This window comes from Cnephaeus nilssonii (genome assembly GCF_951640355.1).
Source record: "Cnephaeus nilssonii genome assembly, chromosome: 9".
Lineage (NCBI taxonomy): Eukaryota > Metazoa > Chordata > Mammalia > Chiroptera > Vespertilionidae > Cnephaeus > Cnephaeus nilssonii.
The window spans coordinates 82860719-82886891 of NC_137080.1; the positions used below are offsets into that span (position 1 = coordinate 82860719).

The 26173-nt window shown below is 40.5% G+C and overlaps 2 protein-coding genes across 11 annotated transcripts in view; one reads left to right on the top strand and one right to left on the bottom strand.

Annotated features, from left to right (window-relative positions):
- The window catches only part of RUNX2 (RUNX family transcription factor 2), a gene marked incomplete at its 5' end in the record, with an annotated part of 330125 nt that overhangs the window by 256929 nt on the left and 47023 nt on the right, over positions 1 to 26173 (bottom strand). The window lies entirely within an intron of this gene.
- SUPT3H (SPT3 homolog, SAGA and STAGA complex component) overlaps positions 16267 to 26173 on the top strand; it is a gene marked incomplete at its 3' end in the record, with an annotated part of 452601 nt that continues 442694 nt past the window's right edge. For all 4 annotated transcript variants that reach the window (XM_079780447.1, XM_079780446.1, XM_079780448.1 and 1 more), the window contains exon 1: positions 16267 to 16591. The remainder of the gene's footprint in view (positions 16592 to 26173) is intronic.

Here is a 26173-nt window from a genome sequence, read left to right on the forward strand (position 1 = left end):
CATCCATTAAACCCATGAAATGTGTTAGACGCAATGTTAGGTTCAATGTTAGATGCAGGAAATACCAAGATGAGACAGGATCCTTGCTGTGAGGACTTTAGCAAGTCAATGTTGATATTCTGTTGTGTTGTTATCCTATGTAATAAAAGCCTAATATGCTAAGTGTCCAGTCATCTGGTCGTTCGTTCAACTAATCAAAGCGTAATATGCTAATGATATGCTAAGGCTGCTCAACCGCTCGCTATGACGTGCACTGACCACCAGGGGGCAGACAGTTGACCGGTCGACCAGTCACTATTGACGTGCACTGACCACCAGGAGGCAGATGCTCCAACTGGTAGGTTAGCTTGCTGCTGGGGTTTGGCCAATCGGGACTGAGTGAGACAGGCCGGACATGCCCTGGAGCCCTTCCGCGGTCCCTCCCTGGTCGGCCAATCTCCCATGTCCCTCCTCAGCCCTGATCATGCATCGGTGGGGTCCCTCGGCCTGGCCTGCGCCCTCTCGTGCACCAGGCCTCTAGTTATTTAATAAGTTTAAAGATAATGAACTGTACTACAATTATGTTTAATGCATATGTGCAATTCTTTAACAAAAACAAATTGAATCTAAATAATGTATCTGTAATTCTTTAATTTTGGTGTTATACACATTTCACCAAAGAAGGTATGTAAGTGGCTTTATATGCCTTTCTTGAAATATTAACAAGTATCACAAGTCTGGCGTCATTAGTCATTAGGGAAATGCAAATTAAATGCACTATGAGAAATAATTTCACACCCATTAAAATGCCTATAACCAGATAGAAAATAGGATGTGGAGAAACCAGAACCCTCAAACATTGCTGGTAGGAATGTTTTATTTTATTTAATTTTTTTTTTTTTTAATCCTTACTGAGGGGCAGAGCGAGAGAGAGAAAAAGAGAGAGAGAGGAAAAGAGAAACATTGATGTGAGAGACACACATTGTTTGATTGCCTCCATATGCAACCTGACCTGGGCCAAGATCAAACCTGCAACCCAGAGGTACATGCCCTTGACCTGGAATCAGATCCATGACCCTTCGGTGGGCAGGTTGGTGCTCTATCCATTGAGAAACCCTTGCCAGGGTCCTGGTAGGAATATTAAATGGTTCAGCCACTTTGGGAAAAAAGTTTGACTGTTTCTTAAAATGTTAAACATAAAATTACCATATGACTCAGCAATTCTACTCTTAGGATTATCCCAAGATAAATAAAAACAGATATCTACACAAAAATTATACTCAAATGTGTATATGTATTATTCATAAGAGCATTATTCATAATAGTCAAAAAGTGGAAATAACTCAACTATTCATCAACTGGTAGATAGATAAACAAAATGTGGTATATCCATTCAATAAATAATTTTATTCTGCAATAAAAAGAAATGAAATGCTGATAAATGCTAGAAGGTGAACCTTGAAAGCATTATGCTAAATGAAAGAATCCAGACACAAACCACTACGTAATATATGATTCTATTTATATAAAATGTTCAGAATAAGCAAATCTACATAAAGAGAAAGTAAATTAGTGTTCATTTAGGGCTGAGAAATGGAGCAGAGATTAACTGTAAATGGATATAAAGAATTTTTAATTGGATTTTTTGTCTTCCTTATATCAGATGTATCATTGCCAAATATGTTCTCCCATACAGTGGGCTCTCTTTTCGTTTTGTTGATGGTTTCCTTTGCTGTGCAGAAGCTTTTTATTTTTGATTTGTTTATTTTCTCCTTAGTTTCCTTTGCCCTAGGATATGTATCTGTAAACCTATTCTGAGATTTTGCTGTCTATGGTTTTTTTCTAGGATTTTTATGGTTTCCTGATTTACATTTAAGTCTTTTATCCATTTTGAGTTTATTCTTGTATATGGTGTAAGTTGGTGGTCTAGTTTCATTTTTTTTTGCATGTATCTGTCCAATTTTTCCAATACCATTTATTGAAGAGACTGTCTTGACTCCATTGTATGCTCTTGCCTCCTTTGTTAAATATTAATTGAGCATAATGGCTTGGGTAGATTTCTGGGTTCTCTCTTCTGTTCCTCTATGCCTGTTCTTTTGCCAATACCAGGCTGTTTTGATTACAGTGGCTTTGTAGTATAACTTGAAGTTTGGAGGGACCTGGAAAGTATCATGCTAAGTGAAATAAGTCAGTCAGAGAAAGACACATATCACATGATTGCACTCATATGTGGAATCTAAGTAACAAAATAAACTGATGAACGGAGTGGATCCAGAGACATGGAAGCATGGAACAGAGTGTGGAATTTCAGAGGGAAGGTGGGGGAGGGTGGGTGAGTGGGAGGTAATCAACCAAAGAACTTGTATGTATATATGCATAACCCATGGACACAGACAATAGGGTCCTGGAGGCTTGGGGTGGGGGTTGGGGGTGGAGAAACAGGCTGGAGAGAGTCAATGGGGGAAAATGGGACATTTGTAATACTTTCAACAATAAAGAATTTTTTAAAAAAAAGAATTTTGGGGGGTGATGAAAACATTCTAAAACTAGATTATGATGATAGTTACACAATTCAGTGAACTTACTAAAACCATATAATAAAAAGAATTGAATGTTGTAATGTATAAATTATACCTTAATAAAGTTTTTAAAAATCCTAGACAATTATATTACTAAAAATCTCAGGTATTTTCATTATTCATATGGAATCTACTTCTGTTTTATATAATATTTATTTTAACAAATGCACTCAATAATATATAATATAATATTAGTTTTCTACACTAAAGCTTTACAATTGCCTGTCATTAGATCATACCTATTCAGATTTAAACTCTACCTTAGTTTTAAAGCAATTACTCAACTAAGAAATATATTTTAAAAGCAAAGAATATTTTTGTAATTAATACAGTGGTTTAAAAAGGTTTTGGGTTGAACAATGCATGACTCATTTGAAATGTTTACTTTTACAGGCTACAGTATAAGGAAAAGAAGCACAGAAATTGCTTTCTTGTTCATTGAGTTTTTGTGACACTTCTTTCTTGTTCAATGTCTTTTTGTATATTTGTAGTTTACCTCCCACTAAGCCTGTGATTTAAGAAGGATGGGTATTACTCTTATTTTACAGATGAGTAAGTATGAACTCAGATGGGTGGATGATTCAGGTAAAATAACCTAACACCCAGGGGGTTTAACAACTATATCTGATGTTAAACAGTGTGTCATTCTACCATTGAACACTAGAGTGGCTTCAACTGCTAGAGTGAATATTAGAGTTCTAATATTCACAGATTATTTCTATATATGAAAGTGAAATAAATTTCCAGTTTCCAGTCCAAAAGATTAGACGTTGTCCCTTCCTTCCTCACAAGAAAAAAGCTGAATGAACTGAAAATCAACAGCTCTTCTTAGATCCATCAGAGAATTGAGGTTATAGGGCAAACCACTGCCCCAAACACTGGAGAGACAGAAAATCATAGCGCACCAGGAACAGAAACCACCAGTGGAGCCAGTAGCAGCACTTCAAGGGTATCTGTAATTGCTGGAGACTAGGCTTGTGGACCAGCTTGAGAAACAAAAACTCCTGGGACCCACCCAAAGGAGGACTCCCTACAGTCACTAGTTTTACCTTCAGGAGACTCATTAGGTTCTCAGGGTGAAGATCAGAGAAAACTACCCTGGAACTTCCCACAGAAAGATGGGAAAAGCAGACGTTTTGAAATACACCCAGAGCACTCTATTCAGCTGAACTCTGCACTGCCTTTACCTGCCCTCAGGAGAAACTATTTTACCAGAGCTTAACTGGCCTGGGGGATGGGGCCTAATCCGGTACTCAGACATCCCTCTCGCAATACAGGACCGCTGACTCCTAACTGCTCACCTGCCTGCTTGCCTGATTGCCCCTAACCAATCACCTGCTTGCCTGATTGTCCCTAACTGCCTTTGCTTGCTGGTCTGACCTCCCCCTAACTGCCCCCCCTGACAGCCTGGCCACCTCTTAACTGTCCCCTTGCCAGCCTGGTCGCCCTCTAACTGTCCAGAAGGAAGTCGGACATCCAGAAGATGTCTGGTCGACCCGGTCTAATTAGCATATTACCCTTTTATTAGTATAGATTTCTCCTGTTAGACTGTAAGCTCTCCTAGGACAGGGATCACATCTTTCTTCTTCCTTTAATTTGAAAAGGACTTAATTCATATCTGGTAAATAAAAAGTTGAGAGATACCTGATCAGATGAAAGAGAGGCATTCTATAATAATAAGGTTATGCATTTAAAAGTATGTGTTATGTGCTGTTTAGTCTGACTCCTGGCACCCTGTGAATGAGTCATGTCCACCATGTCCTGCCCTCAACAGTGATGCTCAGCTCCTGTAGACTCATGCCTATGGTCTTCCTCTTTTTATACTACCATCTATTTTTCAGAGCATTATTTGTCTCCTCCTCCTCCTCCCCCACCAAAGAAGCCTGCTATCTCAGGATGTGCCCAAAGTAAGGTAGCTTCAATTTTGTCATTTTTGCCTCTAAATGTTATATTTCAGAGTAATTTTGAAGGAGTCTTCCCCAGAAAAAACAAACAAACAAGCAAACAAAACCTGCTCCTTTGCCTTACAATCCAAATCTTCTTGGGGAGTCTGGATATCTCTCATCCCCCTTCTACCACATGACTTTCATATCTCTGTTTCCACTGGCTTCTTTTGATCTAGTGTCCTTTTCATGGGCGGGTATGGAGGGGAGAACCTCAAAACAAAACAACCAAATCTCTTTTTATTTATCCAATTACCCTTCCCATCTTCCATCTTGTTTTCTTCCTTCCTTTAACTGCTAAACTCAAGTGCATGATTGTTCAATACACAATTACAACCCCACCACATCATCAAGACTGATAAAAGTCATTTACCAGTTTCTCATCCACTTTAAGTTCCTTGTGTTTTAAAATACTTCCATAAAGCACATAATCCTTTAGGAAGTGAATGAATACATGCTAATTTATCTGTTTCCTGTAAGACAGGCAGGTTTCCAGGTTAGGGTGCTGCCAAGGAGGGCTGTCTGAGCCTATAATGGTAAAGTTGGAGTTTGGGGTTTGGCTCCCCAGTTGTCACCTGGCAACATCATCACTGTTCCAGAGCTGACTCACTCTATCTCATAAGAGACCCAGCATAAAGTCCCAAATGCTGAGTTATTGATTGGCATGAGGAAACATAACTGTTGGGCGAAAGGAACCTTCCTATCAGCTTGATCATCATATCATTCAGGAAGCTTCACGGAAGCCAAACTATCAAGATAAAGGGAGTTAGGTACCTAATTTGAATTCTTGAATAATATTAGGACGCTGGTAGCCTGACCCATCTATCTTTTCCCACCCCTCTCCACAGTAAACAAACCTGTCATGCCAATTTATTCTAATTCTACTTTTTCTAGGCTTTGTGACTAACTAACCTCTCTTCTTAATCACCCACCTACATATTTGGCTATAAAATAAGTCTTTAAGATACTTCCAGACTATGACTGTTAGCTTTTCCATTGTTTAAGGTAATCAAAATAACTTTGCTCAGATCCTGAAAATAGTTCCAAGTTAAGCTCCAAATATTTGTGCAAAGGCAACATTAATGGGATAATGGTAGTAGAAAATGACTGTATTATTAGTATGTAATATAAAAATCTCAGCCATGAACAGTTATAGAAAAACTGTCAAACTAAGCTTGACTGGCTCACTTTATGTTTCATTATTATTCATTTACTATTTGTACATTTATTTTGTAATCTATTAGCACTTGTTGCAAGATAATCAGTTGCAAGGGCCAAAAGTTTAAGAAAAATTTATGGGAGAATACTTAAAATCGAGAAAATTCATAAACACTCTCCCCATGAATTGAGAAATGATCACTACTATTTAGTTACAATGGGATAATACTAATGCAGGAATATAATTTGAGAACTGCTACTATACAGTGAATTACTGAATACTTTTGATGCCGTGAACAATAATTTTAGTTTTCTCTATTATAAATGTACAAATTGAGTAGAGAAGGAAAAATATTTTATAGTACATATCTGCTTTGTAAAATTTGGAAGAAAGGATTCTTTTTGTTTAGATTTTTAAACCTTATATGACACCCATTTTCAGAGAGAAACCAGCAAAGTTTTTAAAATCCTTAAGAATATTTTTCTGAATAAATGTATTTTACTATAATATGGAAAATGATACTAAAGATGACGAGAATGTGATTGAGTGGCATAGTTTATGCTTTATCATTTAGTTGCTAATTGGGGGAAGTCACAAACCCTACAGAAGTTGTTCTCAAACATTAGTTAAATTCAAAATCACCTGGAGGGCTTATTAAAGCAGATTTTTTAGATCAGTTTTCAGAGTTTCTGATCCTATAGGTGTGGGGTGGGGCCTGAAATTTTCACTAACAAGATGTAGATATTGCAACCACACTTTGAGGACCACTGCTCTATTCCCTGGACTGACTATGTTCAACTTCAAAGTCCTTAGTTATCTCTCTCCCATTCCCCAGTGGTTCAATAAAACTTCATCACCTCATACTCGTTTTACTATATCACTCCTACTTTTTCAGCATCCCCATTTTCTTACGGGGAAAATTGGAGTCATTTAATATGAACTGCCTCAAGTTCTTATTCATTTCTCCAGTCTATCCCATTTCCATTTTAAGGCTCATCTTACTTTCCAATCTATTGATCGAAAACCCTCCCATGTCTTCCAGTATCTAATTCCCTTTACATCCTAGAGATTTTGTCATTGGCCCTCTTCTGTCTCAAGTGTTCAATCGTTCCCTCTTTACCAATTTCTTCTCCAAAACTTATAAGTAAGGTCAAGTCCTTGATCTTGGAAATCTATCCTGTGATTCTGAATATTTCTCTAGCTACTCTATTTATTTTTACAAGCCACTTTCTTGGAAAGAATAACTCACTTGATTTTTCAACTCCCTTATTTTCTCTTTTCAAATCACTACAGCCAAGTTTCTAATCTCTGTATTGAGGCTGCTTTGCCAAAGGTTATTTTGAACTGGCTAAGTCCAATTAGCTCTAATTCTCATTTGAGTCCCATTAACCCTCTGAATCTCTCTGCTCTCCCGGTTTCTGTGACACTACCACTTTCTCGGTGTTCTTTTGTAAGACACTTCCTTCCCCTCTCTCATAGAATACGGATGTCTAGAACCCAACCTTTGATTCACTTCTTTGTTCAACGCATGCTCTCTTGGGCACTTCACTGCCTCCTACTGGCTTCAGTTGTGACCACACAGATTCTGTGAGAATATTTTTAGTTCCAAATCTAGGAACGGAGCTAAATTCCATATCTAAGTGATGTGTGTAGAATATTGTATGTTGTATGCTGTATGCTGCTAGTTCCCAAATCTAGATGTCTAGCTACTCTCTTGGGCTCCAGACATTATTCTAGCTTCCATCTCTACCATTCTGTCTGAATAGTCCATTTTGCTACTGGTTACAGCCACCTGAAATTTTGTGTGGTTACCTTAAACTCAAAATGTCTAACCTGCCACTCAACAAGTTGAGAAATCTTAGAACCATCCTTGCATTTGCTCTCTTTGTCTTGCTTCCATAGCAATGGCTAAGTCCTATAAATTCTACTTTCTTAGTATTTTTCCCATTTAGTATTTTTCCTGTCACCTTCTATCATTTCATACTGCATTGACATAGCACCAGCCCATATCATCTCTTTCCTGAATTGTTAGGACTTTCCAATTTTTTACCCTTCCATCCTTTGTTGCACGTTACTGCCAAGTTACTACCAAGTAAATTTAATCATGTCATTGCATTAAAAAAAATATTTCCAAGGTCCCCCATTTTAAAAAATTAAAGTATAATTCCTTAACATAATGCATAAGACTTTCTTTGATCTGGCTTCTACCAAGTTTCTGCCTTCCCTTCTTACACCCTATGATCCTATCATGCTGAGTAACATGAAATTCCCTCTAACACACTGCGACTTTGCTCATGCTGCTCCCTCTGCCTATATTATCCTTCCTCATTGTGCTCAACGATTACTCATCTTTCAAGACTCAGCTTTTGAGCCATCTTCCTGATAGTCATAATAATGAAAACCAACATTTACTAAGTGCATATTATGTGCCAGGTACTTTATATTTTCACATAATCCTCACAATAAGACTTAGAAGTTTGTATCATCCTCATTTCATGAATGAAGCAAGTGAGGCTCAGAGAGGTTGCCTGTCTTGACACCTTTTCTTTTCCGTCAACACGTAATGTCTTCAAATAATTACTCCCTGCTTTGTGTCTGTTATAATCTACACATAGGAAAGTAAGATAATTTATATTACAGATGATAGTTTTGAAGGCAATGATCTCCAAATTGTATAAAAAATTTATTAGTAAGCCTTCAAAGGTCTGGGGCTGTTGGAATCTAAGAAAAATAAAAAAGATAATTTATCTTTAAATTAGAAATTACTAGGGATTTGCAGGTGGGGAAGAGCAGAAAAAGATAGAATGGAAAGAAAGGGGGCACTGTAGAGAAACATAGTGTGTGGCAAGGGGACTTTTTACAATAGGCATTTACATTATATTGTGCTTCTGCGATGTAAACCACTTTTCATCATTTTAAAACTTTAGTAAAATCAGCTGTTCCTCCACAGAGCTCTGTGAAAAAGCTTTGGGGTGAACTCTAGAAACAGGTTTAAATTCCACATAGGAGTGAATGTTTGTGGAACAAGGACAGTTGGCAGGTCATCCACAATTTGATGAATTTAGCACAAGTGGAAGTTCAGAGCAAGAGGGGACTGTGCGAACATTAGCTCCCCTGGTATCTTGATTTGGGCATTGGGCCTGCAAATGAGGAGGAATGGAGGTGAGCCAATCTCAACTTAGGACTTAGATGCACGGAGATCTCAGCTGACATCTTGGGTACAAACGGGGGTGAGCAAACGTAGGTTTACAGCTGTGAGTACATGAAACAGAGTTTATTCTTGCATTATTTATAAATTATTACATTAATTTCCATGTGGACAACTGTAAACCTACTTTTGGCCACTCTGTATTATCATAGCACCAGTGCTCTCATTTGTATACCTTTGTCACTCCTAAATTTATCAGTAAGAAGTCTTTTTGAGGGCAGAAACTCTGTATTATTTATCATTATTTCTCCAAGGCCTAAGAATGACTGATGTGCTTAAAGGGTCCTCAATAAATGTTTGTTAAAAAAATAATTGTCACATTGACATATATTTATTGAATTCAGAAAATATAAAACCCTAAAACATGATATGGGATCTTGTATTTAATTTATTTTGATGTCTAATACATCAAAAATACAAACATCATAAAATTATTTAATAACTAATTAAAAACTGGAAGACATTAACTATAAATTACTGAACATTTTCAACGTGTCAGGAACTTTTCATTTAAATCCTGATAACAACTACCACATAGGTGTTCTTGTTCCTATTTTACAGTGTAATAGTTACATATTTTCTGACAGGTTGAATAATTTGTCCAGGGTATTATGGCTAGTTAGTGGCACCAAAGCCCATATTTTCTTCACTATATCTGACTAAATTAATATGGTTATTTTAAATATAGCCTAAAAAGAGAAAATATAGCTTATGCTGCATCTATAAAAAGCTAAAAATAAAAATGACTTGGTCAAATATGGGGATATAGTTCCCTGATCACTATTTAACAATTGATCTGAGCACTCCTTAATCAAAATAGGTTTATTGCATCCAGCTTCAGAGTGTGAACTAGGAATAACAGGTTGCATTAACCATACTGTGGTTTATTTCACTCATGGCACTGATTAATTTTTGGCTCTGTTCCCATGCGCAATAAAAAAATGCATATGCAATAAAATGGAGGCAGTAATTCAAAAAATTCACTGAATATATTCAGTTTTACATTCAAATATTTCAATGAAAATACTTTGGGGGACTGGATGTTTCTACATATTTGTCTCTACTTTACTTCCAGGTATTGACTGACTGACTTACCCCCCAAAAGTTATTATTATTATTTTTTTTACAGGGGATGTTCAACTTTCTTCACGTCTTCTTACAACAAAAGTAAATTATTCCTTCACATATGTTATACATGTCTAGATAGACCTCTAGTCTGGGAGCAGGATTGGAATATAATTAAATGATTATTATAAAAAGTTACAAATACAAACTTTCCTTCATTTCTTTTTTAAAATATATTTTTACTGATTTCAGAGAGGAAGGAAGAAGGAGATAGAAACATCAATGATGAGAGAGAATCATTAATTAGCTGCCTCCTGCACACCCTACACTGGAGATTGAGCCGGCAACCCAGGCATGTGCCCTGACTGGGAATTGAACTGTGACCCCCTGGTTCATAGGTCAATGCTCAACCACTGGGCTGGGCTTTCCTTCATTTCTATAAGAACCCACTTATCATGACAAAAACATTACAGATAATATGAACACTGAACTTACTTATTGGTACCTACAACTGAATTCTTGATCTCTTACACCCACCCAACACACTCCATCCTCAGTCTTTCTCATCTCAGTTCATGGAAAATTCATCTTTCCAGTTTGTCAGACTTAGTCTTCCTTGATTCCTCTCTTTCTCAAGAACCTCGATTCTGATCTGTCAGTAAATAGCATTGATTTTCAAAATGTATCCAGAATCCAACCGTGTCTTATGGCATCTACTTTAACAACCCACGTACAGGCTATCATCATCTCTTGGCCGAGTAACTGCAATAGGACCTGTAACTCTACAGGTTATTTTAAAGCCGAAGTAAAATCATGTCAATCCTCTGCTAGTAGCCTCCCAGTCCCGGCATACAGGCTCTCTGCCATCTGCCCCCTCTAATATCTTTATAACCTTACATTACACTCTTTTCTTCCTGGGTCACCCTTCTTCAGCTAACATGACCCCTCGCCATTATTGCAACTTACTAGGCCTGTTTCCACTTCTGGGCCTTGGCATGGGTCATTTTCATTGCCTGGGATGCTCTTTCTTTAGCTATCTGCAGCTGTCTTCACCTTCTTTAAGTCATTATTCTAACACCCCTTCCTCAGTTTAAAATCCACAATCCTCCACCCCTCCTGTGCTTCATATCATTCCATATCCCTTCCCTATTGGATCATTTCCCCCCCCTGTAACACTCATGCGCTTCTACACATATATAATTTAGGTATTTATTTTGTTTATTGTCCAACTTCTACTAGAATATGAGTTTCATGCTGACATGAATTTTTTTTTATTTTATTTTTTGGTTCACTGCTATATCTGCAACTCCTAGAATGATCTCAGACATATGGTGGGACCTACAATAAATATTTGTTGAATGAATGAAATAATTAGCACCCATCACTCATCCTCAGTGAGTAGACCTTATCTTCGGGGGGTGGGGGAGAAGTAAAAGTTGTTTGTTCCTAGTACAAGAAGTATTACATATTGGATTTCATGGAAATGGGAGCAACAAAGTTTCCATGTGTCTAGAGATTTCAGGGCCCTTTGAAACCTTGATATTCTAAGATTCCTTTCTTACTCTGAATCTCAAAAACATCATTTTCCCAGCAGCTAACCACTAATTTTAAAAGACCCCAGAGTATTAAACCTACAATGAAGGGTTCCTAAGAGGATGGATCATGATTATAGTTCTACAAGCTGCTCAGTACTACAATTCTTTTTTAAAAAAAATATATATTTTTAATTGATTTCAGAGAGGAAGGGAGAGAGATAGAAACATCATGATGAGAGAGAACCACTGATTGGCTGCCTCTTGCACAACCCCCTCTGGGGGTATCGAGTCCACAACCCGGGCATGTGCCCTTGGCCAGACTTGAACCTGGGACCCTTTAGTACCCAGGCCGATGCTCTATCCACTGAGCCAAACCGACTAGGGCAGTACTGCATTTCTTCTCTCATCATGTTTTGCTCTTCCTACTTTGAAATATATAAATATAATTGGAAGGCATGGGAAGCTAATTATTACTTTTTAATCCTCACCAGAGGATGAGGGTATTTATTCCATTGATTTTTTTAGAGAGAGTGAAAGGGAATGGGGAGTGGGGGAGAGAGAGAAAAACATTGATGTGAGAGAGACACATTGATTGGTTGCTTCCCACACATGTCTGGACCAGGACCAGGGATTGAACCTGCAACCCAGGTATGTGCCCTTGACCAGAATGGAACCTACCACCCTTCATGCAAGGGCAGATGCTCTGACCACTGAGCATACTGGCCAGAGCATGAGTAGCAGATTTGATTACACTCTGAATAATTATGTAATGTACCCTCCCAGGTATCAGCGTATTTGATTAGTACATATTTTTTCACATGGTCTTTCTTTTGAAATGCATATTACTAGTTGAACTCTGATGATCGGCTTAAAGCAAGAGCCCTGCATATCTATTCATGTAATTTTTGGTAGCACAAATATGAATGCTGAAATTATTCTGTACAACTGTTTTAAAGGAGCACAGACTGTTAGGGCTGCAAGGTTTTAGTTATTTGGTTTGATCACCTCATTTTACAGATATGGAAACTGAAGCCCAAAGATGTTAAGTGACTTATCTAGGTACCACAGAACTCAGTAATCTTTTTTTGTTGAAACAACTTGTTCTAAAACTAAAATAAGGCACCTTTGAGATTGCAAGAAAAATAGTTCTTAATATCAGGAAATTAACTGAATATAGCAATAATGCAATATGCAAGTCTAAACAATATGCAGCTCTAGCCATGGTTACTATATAAGCATTATACTAGTAAATCTAAGACAAATATAAAAAAGGGTAAAATAATTGATATGTAGGAAAGAAAATGCCTCCACAAGTATCCTAATAAGAGTCATGGATCACAAGAGTTAAAATTTGCAGGTGAACTATCCCTATGACATTTACATGAGGAGAAGAAACCACTTTATCACAAGAATCCTATCTAATAAAGAGGGAATATGCTAATTGACCATCACTTCATCACAAAGATGGCTGCACCCATAGCTGAGGCCAAGTTCCCTTAAGGCAGTGATGGGCAACCTTTTGAGCTTGGTGTGTCAAACTTCACCAAAAAACTGAGCATAACTCGGGTAGTGTGTCACTTTGAGGAAAAAACATTATTTCGCGATATTTATAGTTTAAATAACATAAATGTATAATTGTTATATATAATTGTATTTAATAAACCTCAGCAGCTGCGTGTCATCAGAAATGGCTACGAGTGTCAGTGCTGACACGCGTGTCATAGGTTCGCCATCACTGCCTTAAGAAGCCTTAAGGAGCAATCAGCAGGGACCTGAGGCTATGCCCTCCTCTGCCCCCATGGGGCTTGACAGGGGACCTCAGGCCATGCCCCCCACGCTGGCGTCAGGCTGGGGGACCTCAGGCCTCACCCCCTGCTCTGGCGCCACGCCAGGGGACCTCAGGCCTCACCCCCTACTCCGGCGCCACGCCGGGGGACCTCAGGCCGGGACCCTTGCCCCGGCGCCAGGCCAGGGGACCTGAGGCCATGCCCCACGCCTGGTGGGGCTTGACGGGGGACCTCAAGGTGTGCTTCCTGTCCTGGTGCTGGGCTAGGGGACCTCAGGCTGCTCCCCCTGCCCCAGTGCCAGGCCAGGGGACCTCAGGCCATGCCCCCCACCAGGTGGTGCTTGACAGGGGACCTCAGGCTGCACCCCCCCACCCCAGCACTGGGCCAGGGGACCTAAGGCTGCGCCCCGCCACCTGGCAGGGCTTGACGGGGGACCTCAGGCCGTGCCCCCCCCAGCGGGGGCGTGACAGGGGATCTCAGGCCGTGTCCCCCACCTGGCGGGGTTTGATGGGGGACCTCAAGGCACACCCCCACCCCATCTGGGGGACCTCAGGCCATGCCCCCCATCCTGGCGCTGGGCCTGGGGAACTGAGGCTACGCCCCCTGCCCAGCGGGGCTTGACAAAGGCGGGACTGGCCGGGTCTGGTTCTAACCCAATGGGGGGGAGCGGTGCCTGGTTTTGGGTCTCATGCAATTTTGAAGCACATATGGGTGGGCGGGGAATTGACTCTGGGTCCCACTTTTAATGTGCACGAATTTCGTGCACCGGGCCACTAGTGGTTCCATATTAGGCATGACTTCTGCTATTCTTTGGAGAATTAGGGCTTCTTTTATTACCTAATCTAGCCATTCTTTTAAGATGCCAAGGGGCATTTTTACTTAGGTATGTTTACTTTCTCTTTGCACTAGTGAATCCATGTGAAGGTTATTATGTCAGGGAAATGTAAAAGTCTACAGTAACAATGCTTCATTTTCCTTTACCAGCTTTGTTCAAGGGATGGAGACATTCTTGTGGTGTAATCAATTCACTTGCTCTCCTGATGTGTTTTCTCCACATGCTTTGGAAATCACATAGTTTTCCGAGAGGTGGTAGTCCTCAGTGACTTAATTTCAGCCACAGCTTGTTTTAGCTTTGTTATGATTAAGATACACTAGCAGCATTGATATTTTAGGATATTTGATGTTAATCTAATGGAAACTAGTTTTTAATGGAAAATATTTTTGACCCTCTGTGTACAGCAGTGCTAACAAACTACGAAGTTATGGCTAAATCAAAATCTTAAAAATGAATTTTAATAGGTTCCAGGAGGTAGCAACATTAGAATAGCACATGTGACTTCAAAGCTAAGATCTCTGCCAACAGCACAATTTACAATTTCCTAAGAGTGAATTTTTTTAGCTCCTTCAACCAGAGTCTTATTTAACTCAGTTTCCTTTCTCCATGGCTCACTTTCATTAACTCCTGTTGTGCGTGATTGTATGTTGGTTAGACACCAGAAGCCTGAGAGTAAGAAGATCTGGGTTCAATTCTGAAAAAGTAGGTCAAATCTGGCCTCCATGTGACGCAGGTAGAAGTCCTGTGCAAGAACTACTATGGCAACATCAATTGAACATAATTTTAATTGAAATTATCTGCTTTGGGTTATATTTCCTTAGATGTAATAATTTTTCTCTTAATTTTCTATTTTCTTGGTAATGTATTTGAAAGGACTTTTCAACTATTGTATAGTAAAGCAGTCTTCCTTTGTAAGAAATTACGACAATTTTGTTACTTTTCCTTATGTTCTACACTTTGCCCAGCATTGAATTGAGCTGACTTATACATTATAGTGAGCTTTCACATCCTACATATATTGGTTCTTTTGGAACTTGAAGTATTTAACAAATATTGAAATGTTAGGTATATGAGTGTAAACTAAACACAAAAACTAGGCAGCTACTACAACACAACTACACACAACTACAACCACAGAGGAAATAACCAAATAAACTGCTATTTTAAACATTGTAAGCAAATAAGGGAAGGAAGGGGTTATTTCAGAACACAAATATTTATAGGCAGAAAAAACTGAAGCAGTAACGCTTAAGAAGTCCTGAAGGTTAGTTGAATTTCTATGAGGTGTGTTATACTATTTCACATCATACGAGTAGACATAAGCATGGTTATTCGTCTTCCCTAAGCAGCTGAAAAGAATGTTAATATAACTAGCAAGACCATATAATATAAAGAATAAAGTAACCAAAATCATTGTCTTACCACCCTATTATTTAAAGAACTACACCTGTATCAATCAAATGTGAGAGAACAGGATGTACAGTTTAATAGTGGGGAGAGGGGGTGCAAGACTTAAAAATAAGGAGGAACAGGCCAAAATTAAGGAAAAATACAGAAAAATTTCAATAATAAAAATGTGGGTCCTTAAATGCCCGAGTTTGGTAACACCAGTAGAATGAAAGACTTCATTGTGGACCATCTTTCCCTCCACCTCTCTAATGACTGTGCAGGGGCAGGGAGGGCAGTGCTGCAGCGAATAAGCTGGTGTTCCAAGTTCCAGAGAGGGTTCCAGTCCACCCTAGGCACTGCGGTACTCTGGGGGCGGCAGGTCTTTTCTCATCTCCTCGTTTCAATTCACCATTCTAAAAACCCTCTCTGGCTCATTTCCTGAAGACCAAGTTACAGGGGCCAATCTCTGACCTGAACTTGAAAACAAACTTCCAGTAGTCGGTCACTGATTCCCTCTCAGCTCCACTCTTACAGAATCCAAGCCTGGCCCAGGAGCACCCTTTGGCTCTCAGCGCCTACCCACTCCTCTCCCGGCAGCCCCCGCTGTAAGACCTGACTCCAGGTTCAAGGTCGCCCGCCCGGGGCCCAGCGGCCACTCCCAAGGCGCTGGGAGAGCGCCGCTCGCGCGCTCCACGACGCCCCGCCCCCTCCACGACGCCCCGCCCCCAGAGAGCGTGGCGGAAGTGGCTCGTGGGGGTGGGCGGGGGGGAGAGGGAGGGAAGGAGACCGCGCGCCACCTGGCCGAGCGCGCATGCGCCAGCTCCAGCTCCAGCTCCGGGGCCGCCTGTGTGGGGGCGTCTGTAGGGCTCTTTCCTTGGTCCCAGCAACCCACGCCCCACAGAGAGAGTCGGACTCACGCTTCTGCCCCCACCCCCGCCGCGACCCCCGCTCCCGCTGAACCACTTTTCCCCTTTCTACACTCTCGGCCCCACCCCCACCCCGCCCCTATCCCAGCGTGTCCCGGGCCGCAGCAGCAGAAACCGCGCCGCCTCCATCCCCACATTCTCCACGCGGGACGCGCAGCCGTGCCGACAAGTGTGCTTAAAGCAGAGGTTGTTGGTGGCGTGGGGGGCGGGGCGGGGGCGGGCGGGGCGAGACCGGGAACCCGGGGGGGGGGGGGGGGGGGAGACACGGCGCTGCGAGCCCCGCGTCGGGGCCTCGGCGCCAGCTCCGCCCTGGCCTCTGCCCGGGGGCGGCCGCCCTGGAGGGTGAAGGGCGGACGGTGGGGAGAGGGAGAGGGAGCGGCTGGCCCGGCGTGGGTCCGGCTTCTCCCGCGGGGTGTGGAGTTGGCTCTTGGCTCCTCCCCGCCGGCGGGTGGGCGTGGGGCGCGGGGAGCGGGCGGCGAGCCGGAGCGGGGTTTGCTGGGGTATAAGAAGCGCCTCCCTGGTGTCCCCCGAGGCAGAGTTTTGGGAGGAAGAATCCGTAAAGGAGGAAGTTTTTGCTTTGTGAGCGGGGTGGGAGAAGGGTTAGGTGGCGTTAGAAGTGTAACATCCAAAAAAAAAAAAAAAAAAAAAAAAGGGAAAAGATGGGCTCTTCTCCGCGGGGTGAACCTACAGCTGCGACCCCCAGGGAAAGCATGTCCGTGGCCGCGTGCTTTTGGCCCGTAAAATGGGGACAGTAACAGTGTGGCTCGGAACCGTGAGGGTTGTATGAGGGCGATACACGTTAAATGTTTAGAACAGCACCAGGCGCTGGTCAGTTACATGTTAAGTGTAATTCATTTCGGCCTCCACGCTTTCAGCAATTCAGAGGGACTGGGACCTTGTTTTTTAAATTAAAAATCAAGACACTTGGTCTGACCAACCATGGGGTGGGGATGTAATCCTGACACTAGGAGCCCATCCTGAACGTACATTACTCCTGGACACGTGGGTGAGTTAGTATAACACCAGGAGGCCGGTAGAAACTTGGAACTATTTCGTTGGAAAGTGTATCTTTCTGTGATGGGGAGGACCTTGGGTCTTAGTACATGTGAGGGGCAGAACTTTTTAAGTGGAATTAAGTTAGCGCTGCCAAGATTTACTTGAAGGCCAAATAGACGAACTTGGGGGGATGTGTGGTGGATGTGACATAGAAGCTGGATTTGACTGAGTGTGAGGGAAAGTTTCCGACAGTACTTGCAAAAAACAGAATGTGTGTTATTGTGCTATTTGCAAGTTTCTCCCCTCTGGGGATGTTCAAGCAAAGATCCAGAGCAGCCTAGGTCTAGAGCATCACTGCCCAATAGGACTTTCTGTCATGATGGAAATACTCTGGAATAATCTGTGGTATCAAAGACACAAGGGGCTCTGACACACTGGCAATGTGACTGGTGTGCTGAGGGACTTAGTTTTTAACTTTACATTAATTAAAAGACAAATAGCCACATGTGGTTAGTGGCTGCCTTATTGGATAGCATAAGGTGGTTAGTGGCTGCCTTATTGGATAGCATAAGGTCAAGAATCTAGACTGAGACCCCTTCCAACTTTGTGATTTGGTTGGGTTTAAATCAGAGAAACTAACGCTTGGAACACCTATTGCTTTAGGGCAGCAATTTTCAATCGGTGTGCTGCGGCAGGCACACAGGGGTGCCACAAGAATTTTTAAAATATGCAATACCTGACTCTTTAGTCGGGCACTGACCTCTTTTTCCCTTAGGTTGTCAAATAAAAAAATGACAACAGCCAACACAATAATAGCTATCTGGTGTGAATGAATCAAAATTATACCTTTTTTTTTTTTTGTCAGATTGGCAAAAATACAATGTATTTTTTGGTGTGCCACAGTATTTTAGTAATTAGTTTATGTGTGCCATGAGATGAAAAAGGTTGAAAATCGCTGCCTTAGGGAATCATAATTATATTCAAATAATGCCTTTCATTAAAGTACTATAGTTCAAAGCATGGGTCTGTTAGTAGTTATTTACAGCTTGACAAATTAAAACAAAGCATTCTTTTGTCTCATAGGTTGTACAGCTAATGCCAGTTTCATTTGGAAAGCCATAACAATACTAACCAGAATTTCCTTTAATCATGGTTTCCTCTTATCTTTTATCATTTTGTTTAGTTTTTACTGAAAACTTTTCAATACTTTTATTCTTGTTTTTCCTTTGAAAGACAGTGACTTTTTTTTTAAGAAGTAGTTTTGTGGTTATCAGTTTATCAGTATTCAGAACTTTTAAAGAGATAAGTCTGAAATTTGGTGATATTTTGCAAGATTATTTTCTTTGAAATATGTAGATCTGTTTTTTTCTTCAAGCAAATGTTTATTTGAAAATAAAACTTAACTCTGGCCTGATGTCTGTAAAATGGTGACCTTCGTTTCAAGGTTGAGGATAATCATTAGATCTGGAACAAAACTTAAAGCTCATGAATTAAGCATATACAGAGAATAAGTCATTATATACAATTCAAAATAGTTGCTCTTATGTAGGGTGACTTATACCCCACTTTTTCTGGGACAGTCATGTTTGAGCGCATTTGTCCCAGCATAGTTATTAATAGAGTTCCTTTTACTGTAAAAAATGCCCCAATTGGAACCACATAATAATAAGGTTCCTATACTTTTAGGTGTGTTGAACATAGTAATATGTAATTTTAGGAGGATTAACTATATTGCAGTCTTAGAAATGGTACTTGCTTTTAAGTAGTGACAAAGTTATTGCTTATGAGCTTAAATAATAGATGAGATATCTAGAATAAGACTAGCAAGTGACCTGTCCACTTAAGCCACTGGTAATTTAAAAATTTTGCTTTTCTCCTTAAATCTTGGGCAGCTTGATTTTTGGTTCTCTCTAAAAAAGTGCTCTTTGGTGTGGGAGGCTGCAAAGAATTAGGCCATGTCAGTTAAATCAGAAGATTGAGTATTGTTGTTGAAAATAACGCCTGTTTTTATTACACAGTGAGGTTGAATAGTGAAATCAGTCAGAATCTGCTTCTTATGTATTAGAATGTTAAAGAAAAAATTTGCTTATAGTTTACTTAAATAGTAAGCCAAATGCATTATTATATTATTTGAATTTATACTATTAGTGAATACAATATTTTATTGAGAGACACACTTAGTTTGAGCCCTCATTTCTCTGATGGTTAAATGAAGTAACTCATGTGGTGTGTTGGGTGTAGTGACATAAGTATCACCATCTCTATAGTCCCTTTTTTTTTTTTTTTTAAGATTACCTTACTGATTTTTAGAGAGAAGAAGGGAGAGGGAGAGAGAAAAGAGAGAAACATGTGCGAGTGCAACATCTGTTAGCTGCCTCCTTCACTTCTGCACAGCTGGGTAGAACCCCCAACCTGGGCTTGTGCCCTTGACTGGAATTGAACCGGCAACCTCCTGGTGCATGGGACGACACCCAGCCAACTGAGCCACACCGGCCAGTGGTCACCTGCTCTAGTCTTAAGGGTACTGAATAATGGACCTGGAAAAGATACTAATGTTCTGAAATGCATTGTGGATGGGTTCAAAAGAACACTTAAAACTAATTCTGAAAACCTAGGTTTAGTCCTTTTCTGCTATAATTTCTCTTTGTGATTTTAACTGTTTACTTCTCTGAGCCTCAATTACCTCATCAGTGAAATGGAAGTAGTACCTAATCTTACCTCCTCACAGGGTAGTCAGAGGCCTCAGATGAGAATTATATAAATTGTCTTGTGTTACACATATTTTATATTTAAGTGGTTTTGTTTCAACTTTTCTACCTACTACCTCCAGTAAAGACTGACCCTAGATCTGCAAAAATTGTTGTATATTTTAATTTGTGAAACAGCACATAGAGTATAATAGGCACCATTACCCAAAATTATTTTCTTTAACCAACAGTACTGTAAGTCACAGTAATGGTGCTTTCTTGACCTGATTACAATAATATTCTCTACATACACACAACAATTCCTTACTACTGCTAACCACATTTTCAGGGGCACTTGAGGTGTTCCTTTCGTTGTGCTAATTGCTGCATCTTATTTATTTATCCAAGCATGTCATTCCTCCTTAATAGGTGGTACTGATGAGGCTCTGTCTGGAACGGATATCAGGTTATTTTTTTGTATTATACTACTGCCTCTAATAACAGCTAGTGGTTATTGAATGTTAAAAGGGTAATGAATATGTAAATTGCATACTATCTGGCATATGTAGTAGTTGAAAAAATGCCGTGTTTGTTGAATTCATGGGACAATAAGTTGAAATAATATATGTGAATGTACTTTATAAATTGTAAATACAGTACAAATATAAATTATTTTAAAATCTTGAAGTGCACTTTTGCTATTTTAAATGCTGTAGAGGTTTTATGACTGAATCCTGTCTATTTAACTTTTTAAATATTTGTTTCTGAATCTTTAAAAGACTACTACTAATCATACCATTCTTTCTTAGAGAATATACATGTTTAATGATAATACTTTGTGATATGTTTTCAAGAAGCTATACTTTTGCTTGGATGATGATTCTTATGCTTATTCATCATCATCATCATCATGAATTGAGAGCTTTCCATATACAGGCACTGTCCTAAGTGCTTTATAGACATTATTTCATGTAAACTATAAGAAGAGTATTTTTAATTTCCACTTTAAAGATGAGGGAACTGAGGCAGGGAGGTGATGCGACTTGCCCAAGGTCACATGGTAAATGTTAGAGCCTGTATTTGAACTCCAGAGCCCAGCTCTTCACTGCTAAACTGAGTTAGCATAGGCAGGTATTTCACAACAAAGTTCACTATGACAAACACATTGTGGAGGTCTTGTGAGTTAATTATGATCAACTTTTATTTGTATGTTCCTTGTGAGATAGTAGAAAGAATTCTGGACCAGGAGTCAGGGGACCTCAGTTTTAGTCCCGGCTGTATCACTAAATAGTGATGTGTCCTTGGGCAGTTCAAGAAACCCCTCTGGACTTCAGTTTCCTCACCTGAAAAATGAGGGATTTGGATGAAATTAGTGATTTTCAAACTATAGTTCTGAATTTCAGATGTCTTAGGTCCCCCTCCCGACAATTTGCATAGTTATGCTTTTGTCTGTTGTAGCTGTTTATCCATCTGTCTAAGCTTTACTTTTTATTTTAAAAAATATTTTTATTGATTTCAGAGAGTAAGAGAGAGGGAGAGAGAGATAGAAACATCAGTGATAAGAGGGAATCATGGATCGGCTGCCTCCTGCATGCCCCCGACTGGGGATCGAGCCCACAACCCGGGCATGTGCCCTTGACCAGAATCAAACCTGGGACCCTTCAGTCCTCAGGCTGATGCTCTATCCACTGAGCCAATCCAACTAGGGCTGACTTTACTTTTAAGGAAGGAATTTATGAACTAGCTTTTAGCAAGGGTGGGGAACTTCATTTGATCTGGCTCTGCCAAGGCATTAGGGGTGAGTTAATTAAATGTTTGATGAAATATAGCAGGCTAACTTTTAAGTTGATAATTTTGCATGGCCCAAGAATGATGTTATAAATACCCATTTGATAGGAAAAAGGTTCCCCACCCCTATTTTAAAGTCATCAGCCTCTAAGGTAACTTAATGACAAGTCCAGTGACCACTAGGTGTACAACTTCTCAGTAATTTCACATTATTTTAGTTGCTAAAGGAGATAGGCATCTTTTGTAAATAAAGATATTAAAATGTGAAAAGGTTGGCGAATTTTTGTTAAAATATGTATGTACATGGACTAGATATTTCAAGTTATTAGCTACCAGAATCAAAGCCTGTTTTTTGTTAGATTTGTGACCTTTACCCAGTATTTTTACTTTTAGCTTCCTCATTAATAGGGGAGAAGTATTTGTTACCTGATAGGGTGATTATGAAAAAATGTGAGTTGAAAGTTAAAGACCCTTTATAAACTCTGAAACGCTTATACAAATTCATCTATATTTTACATGCCTACATGGGAGTAAATATTCCTTTTTTTTTTTTTTTAGTTCTATGAACTATGTTTTACTTTTATTGAGAGTATTACAGATGTCCCCCATTTCTCTCCCTTTGCCTCCCTCCACCCGTCTCCCACCCCCTCTGATGAACTATGTTTTTAATCACATCAGATTTTACTGTTTATATTTAATATAGACTTCTCATAAGGTTTAATATTTCTAAGATGTGAATCTAGATTGGAAGAGAATTTTGATGTTTAAGAGATCTCCTTCTTTGACATCCTTGTCAAATATACTTACCTTTTACTACTAGAAGTATAATTGATTCCAAAATTTTGCACATATCTGAAAAGTTAGCTATTAGGTCATTCAATTATATAATACTAGAAGCCCGGTGCACGAAATTCGTGCAAGAGTAGACCTTCCTTCCCCTGGCTGCCAGCAATGGCTTCCTTCTGGCACCTGGGACCCGGGCTTCCCTTGCAGCCCTGGCTTCATTCGGAAGGTTGTCCAGAAGACATCTGGTCTAATTAGCATATTACGCTTTTATTATTATAGACTAGAGGCCCGGTGCATGAAAATTCATGCACTGCAGGGGGGTCCCTCAGCCTGGCCTGCACCCTCTCACAGTCCAGGAGCCCTAAGGGGCGGGAGGCGACCCAGCGATCAGGGGAAGGTAACACCCCATCACATCTCTGCTGCTGCCACTGCTGGCAGTGCAAGCCTCGGCTGGCCCTGGTTACTTGAGCCTTGGGAGGCCCTGGGTGGCTGGATAGCCGCCATCCGAGGAGCCTCTCCTGCCTCCACGTCAGTCGGACATCCCCCAAGGGCTCCTGGACTACAAGAGGACGCAGGTTGGGCTGAGGGACCTTCCTCCCTGCCCCCCAGGTGCAAGAATTTCATGCACTGGGCCTCTAGTAGTTTCATAAGAGTACTGGATATGAAAGCACATGGAATAGAAACTTACATTAATGTGAGACTAAAGAAAAATATAATATAGCTTCCATGAGCAGTCTGTCACTAAGATCCTATTATTTGTAGGTTAAAAAAAAATGCCTATATTGCCAACTAGTGTATGTAGGCACACAGTTTATATGTCTGTTTACCTATTGGGTATTTTATAGTTTACAGCTGGTATTCTTTTCATTTCAGATATATTTTTTGAGTGCCCATTATATGGTGGCTATTGTTTTCTTTTTAAATATATATGTAGTTTTATTTATTTTTAGAGAGGAAGGGAGAAGGAGAGAGAGATAGAAACATCAATGAGAAGAGGGAATCATTGATTGGCTTCCTCCTGCACACCTCACACTGGGGATCAAGCCCCCAACCAGGGCATGCTCTCTGACCAGGAATCAAACTTTGATCTCCTGGTTCATAGGCCCATGCTCAGCCCTTGAGCCATGCTGGTTGGGTCTATTGGCTTTATAACACCCCTCTGAGATAGTCAGAAATTATTGACAGGTGGAGAAACTGAACTTGAGAGATTAGTTGATCCTTATTACCAGGTTCTACTAAATTAATTAATCTCCTTAACAAAATGCTATGATCATGACTTTTATTTCAGTTTTCTGCCTTATAACATCTGTAGGATTTCATCTCCACTTGAATATCTAATAGCTGTCTCAAACTTAACATGGCCCCAACTGGATTTCTTTTTTTCTCCTTTCCAATCTTCCTGATCTCAGTAAATGGTATCACCATTCAACCAGTTGCTCAGGTCCCAAACTTCAGAATCATCCTTGACTGCTCTTCTCTCACACCCTATGTCTAATCCATCAGCAAGTCAGCTCTGCTTTCAAAATATATTCCAGAAATCTGACCACTTATCATCATCTTTACTTGTTTCACTAATTCAAGCCACTGTTATTGTTTGTCTGTATAATTTCAATAACTTTCTATCTGGTTACCTTGCCTATACTAGTGCCTCCTTATAGTATATCCTCACAACAGCTGGAGTTAACTTTTTAAAACCTAAAATATTTCAAGTCTCTTGGCTTTGTTAAGATTTTATATTCTGGTTGGACTCAACTTGTTTAATTAGTTTTCAAAGCATTTGTTTCTACCTCAGATTATATTTATGTGCTTTTCTCCTGCATTGTATCTCTTGTTGTATCTCTTTTATCTAGCTTAATCACTACTCTAGCCCAGTGGTCGGCAAACTCATTAGTTAACAGAGCGGCAAACCATGGTTGGCTTGTGAGCCGCAATTTGCCGACCACTGCTCTCGCCCTAGCTCTTATAACAGTGTTTGGCCTGTAGTAGGTACCCAATCCTACCTAATAAAATAGTAATATGCAAATTGACCACACCTTCACTACGCCCAAGCCACACCCACCAGCCAAAGCCACGCCCACCAGCCAATCAGGGTGAGTATGCAAATTACCCAACAAAGATGGCGGTTAATTTGCATATGCTGAGGGAGGGAGGAGTGAAGACTGAAGACAACTTAGAAGGAAGAGGAAGGAAAGCGGAAAGCAAGGTGGCTGCCAGAGGGAAAGCCCAGGCAGGGCGGAGCGGGGCGGAGCAGGGCAGGCACGGCAGCCACAATGGTGGTGGCAGCAGCAGCGCACGTGGCTGCAGCGGCCGCTTGCAGGATTCTTCCTGCAAATGGGCTACTAGTAAGTAATTATAAATGAATAAGCCAAAGCACAGGTGATGCACTGGCTTTAAATGAGAGGGTGCCTTTATTGTAAGAGGAGGGAATCAAGAAAGGATGTATTAGCTTTATTAGAGAAGAATGGAGGAAGTTACTAAATAAAGGCTTTTTATTTCTCTATTAGAGGCCCGGTACATGAAAATTCGTGCACTCGGGGGGGGGGGGGGGTGCGGGTTGTCCCCTCAGCCCAGCCTGCACCCTCTCACAGTCAGGAAGCCCTCAGGGGATGTCCTATTGATGGCTTAGGCCCCGCCCCCACCTATTGCCCCTCCACAGCTGCTACCTCCCTACCACCCCATCGCCATCCTCTCCCTCTGCTGGTTGGCATGTGCCTTGGCTGGCCTGGCGCTGCCTGCTCACCGGCCCCCTGCCAACTGGTCATTCCGCAATTCGGTCGATTTGCATATTATGCTTTTATTATATAGGATGAAGTAGGAGGTATAGTCACCTGCTAGTAGTTGCAAGATTATGGGGCAGAGGTTTATTAATATACTAAAATAATTAGTATGTACTAAAATATTTAATGTTAAACCAAAAGAATTAGTAAACTGAAACAATTAGATGTCAGAGAAATAATTCTTGATGGTTGTGTCACTGGGAAGGCTTCTTGGTGATAATGAGTTTAGGTCAGGCTTTTCTAGACCACTAGGATTTGGATAGGTGGAGAGGTAACAAGGTATTGCAAGCGGGAAAAACTATAAAGATTCAAAAGAACCTGGGATGGTTTGGGAGATACCGAATGTTTGGTTTGACTGCTATAGAAAAGGAAGCTGGAGAGGTCCAGTGACAAGTTTTGTCTTCCAGGCAAAGGGGAGCCATTGGAGGCTTCTGAGTAGAGGAGTAACACATATTTAGAATGAGTACTCTGGAGATATTTTGCAGAATTAATTAGAAAGATGGGAGGTTTAAAAGATAATGCAGTAAAGGTATTAGATAAAATTGAAAAGGAAGGGATTGATTTAGAGTTGCTTTTTTATGAGAAAAAATGTCAGGACCAGAGTTCCTGGTTGTAGGCATGGAAGGAGCTGAACAATCTAAAATGTCTTGGAGTTTTTGACTTTGTGTGACTAAAGACTAGTCGTGTTCTTATAGAACTGCTGGACATGGAAGCAGGTGTGGTAATAGTATCAG